The sequence below is a fragment of the Chenopodium quinoa genome, unplaced genomic scaffold (genome assembly GCF_001683475.1).
Source record: "Chenopodium quinoa cultivar QQ74 unplaced genomic scaffold, ASM168347v1, whole genome shotgun sequence".
In the NCBI taxonomy this organism is placed as follows: domain Eukaryota; kingdom Viridiplantae; phylum Streptophyta; class Magnoliopsida; order Caryophyllales; family Amaranthaceae; genus Chenopodium; species Chenopodium quinoa.
The window spans coordinates 70,527-73,797 of NW_018742541.1; the positions used below are offsets into that span (position 1 = coordinate 70,527).

General features: G+C 39.7%; 1 long non-coding RNA gene across 1 annotated transcript; it reads right to left on the reverse strand.

Moving 5' to 3' along the window:
- Nucleotides 1–2,164: 2,164 nt before the first annotated feature.
- LOC110720076 lies at nt 2,165–2,692 on the reverse strand. Its single transcript, XR_002511260.1, has 2 exons — nt 2,604–2,692; nt 2,165–2,415 (listed from the first exon to the last, which is right to left on the reverse strand). It is a non-coding gene; the product is annotated as an uncharacterized LOC110720076 (long non-coding RNA).
- Between the last annotated feature and the right edge of the window lie 579 nt (nt 2,693–3,271).

The following is a 3,271-nucleotide window of genomic DNA, read 5'->3' on the forward strand; positions in this document are numbered from 1 at the left end:
TCTTTTTGAGAGAGGTTTAGATGATCCTATAAATGACCTTAAAAACAATGGTTCCTTGCCGTTGTCAAAATCTCTTGTTTCTTTGCCAAAAAAGTCCTCTCTAATTATAAAAGCAGATTTAATAGTTGATGGCAGCTTAACTTCTGAATCAAGTGTTGATGTTGATTATTTACAAGGTAGTGCAGAGTTTAATAGTGATGAACAATCTTCGGCGGAGATACAGGGAAAGAACTACTCTATTGATATATTAGTTACATGGCCTCAGTTCAGGTAGTTTGTTTGTAACATATTACCTATGAATTTTCTATTTAGGCTTTTTTTTTTTTTTTTTTTTTTTTTTTTTTTGAATTGTACTATTGGCTGGATCTTAGTTAGCAACAACCTTACAATTAACCATAAACAAGATTATGTGGAATTTCCAACAATGTCTATTTCCGTCTGTATGTTATTTTGAGATTTTTACGGTTTATGATACACAATGTCTAGTTCAAGTATGATACAGAATAAACAGTAATATACGGCAGTTGAATCCAGTTCAAACTAACAATACAAATTCATGCAGGTTTGAGAGGGGTTAATATTTTAACCAAAGTATCGAGCAGATTCATGCTTAACGTGTCTGCTTGTATTACTTGTACCATATCAAAAAGATCATTACTTCCACACTTGATCATACTCAGACTATATGCCGCCGTCTGTTTTACTTTGGTCCATAAACCTTGACCCCTCGTACTTTCACAACAATCGACCCATCCCGGAGTATGCTGACTTCACCAGGGGTTTGACCATTATTCGGGCCAATTGGGGCAATTCTAGTGGGACAAAGGGTGTTTTAATGGTTTCCATGTTTAGAAGGAATAGATTGTTGGAAATCAATTTGAATGGACTGTCTAATCAGATTATGCATTGACAAAAATGGTGCTTATTATACCAGGCCTTGAATATTCTCGTTGAGAGGTACCTTTTTTTTTTTTTTGACGAGTTGAGAGGTACCTAATGAGTAGTTCACCAGCTAACAAAGTGACTGATAAGCAATAGCCTTTGTGCTGGTGTCTATGGTGGTGTGTTTGTTTTACCTTTCTTTGTTTCACATGACAACATAGTTTACTTCTCAGTCTTCTCAATACATGTAAGCAATTGGTGATACTTTAGGCGAGTTTTTTTTTTTTAGCATTCGCATCCTCTTCTTTACACAAACCTTTCTTTTTTTTTTTTTTTTTTAAATGAAAAAGTGGGAAAACCCGAGAAACAAAGCAAAAGAAAACAGAAATTAACTAACAAACCAGGGTGAAGTAACCCCAACTATGTCCTCCTAGATTAGGTTCCTTATTTCGATTGGAGGATCATTGAAATGAGTTACCTTCTCTTCAAAGACGACTCCTAAGTTAGCCAAGCGGTCGGCTACTTTATTTCCCTCCCTAAAGCAATGATTAACTACGACATTACAAAAATAGCGCTTCAATGCATGCTTGGTTCGTTGTTTATTTGAATTACTAGCTTCACAATGCCTTTGACAGCCATTTGTAGCCCTATTTCTAGTACTAAAAGCTCAACCCCGTAGGAATTGCACATCCCAAATTTTGCTGCAAAGCCTTGCATAAACTTACCAGGTTAGTCTCTTAGTACCCCCCTCCTCCACCAACTAGACCTGGTGCTCCCTTAGCTACACCGTCAGTGTTGAGTGCAAACCAGTTGGAGGGGGGGTGCTATCCAACGAACAAAAATCTCATGCTTCGGTTTTCTCCCTAGATTATTTCCTTGAATGGAATAGATCAGCATTAAGAGCATTCCAGGTTTCTTCAACACGAGCTCTAAATCTACCAAAGTGTGGTTCAAAGCAAGTCTGAATGTATTTCTTCCATGGCCACTTTAGTTATTTTTAATATGAAAGTAACTCTTAAATTTAGTTATACGTGATGGATGTACTCCGTACATATACGTGATGGATGGAATTAACCCAACACAAGTACACAACAATCACCTATTTGAGGTCTAAATTTGTTTAGTATCAGATTTGAATTTGAGAGGATAAAACCAAACATATTTGGTGTAATGATCAACAAAAATGACATAGTACTTAAAACCATCAAGTGAATGTAAGGAAGAAGACCATAAATCTGTGTAAACAATATCAAGAGGTGCATTAGAGACTAAAGTAGATTGAGCAAACGGGAGTTTGTGACTTTTATTACACTGGCAAGCGTTACAATTAAAATTAAACGAGCTTGATACTGAAAGATTGAAATCAGACACAATGTGTTTGAAAATTGAAATAGAGGGATGGCCCAATCTGTGATGCCAATTTATTGCGGGAGCTTTGATGGAAGAGAGTGCAAGAATGGCCAAAGATGGAGGTAGCTCATAGAGTCCCTGCTTAGCCGGCCCTTTCAGGAGTGGTGCCCCCGTGAGGCGATCCTTCAAGGTAAAATAATCAGAAGAAAATTCAATGAGAAGGTTATTATCAGAGCAAAGTTTGGAAATCGAAATAAGATTGCGTGACATATTAGGAGCACATAGAATATTAGATAATAGCAGCGATTTAGAGGGAGATAAAGGAAGAGAAAGAGAGCCAGTGTGGGTGATAGAAACACCCAAACCGTTACCTATAATTACTTCTTCAGAGCCATCATATGGATGATGCAAGGAGAGAGTAGAGAGATCATGGGTAACGTGGTGAGAAGCACCGGTATCCAGCAACCAAGGTGAGGAGGCAGAGACATTAGTTGTGACGGTAAGGTTGGCTTGGGGGGAAGGCGTGGGCTGCTGGGGTGGTAGAGTGGGCCTAGCATCCGGGAAGCGTTGGCGAAAAGTTGTGCAGCGGTAAAGAGAATGGCCGAGGGTGTGACACCACTGTCATTTACCCTTATATCCAGTGGCTTTGTCAGTAGGAGATGGAGTAGGGGAGCTGTGCTTGCGGGTAGACTGTGATGGGGGAGTGGTAGTGTTGTGCTTGCGTGGATAGGGGGCAGTGGGGTGGGTGCTAGTGGCGTGGGCTGTGATGGGCAGTGGAGTGGGGGAAGGTGTGTTACGAATTTGAACTTCCTTTAGAAGGAGTTTTTCATGAAGCTCATCAAAGGTAATAAGAGTATCCCGGTTGTTTGCAGCATCAATAACGGATTGGTAAGCAGGATCCTGAATGCCCTCTAAAACACGTTCAATAAGATCGTCAGGTTTGTAGGGGTCTCCTAGAACAGCTAGTTGGTCGGCACAAACGCGGATGACATTCATATATTCAGTAATGGATTGGGTTCCTTTGGTTATAGACCGAAGG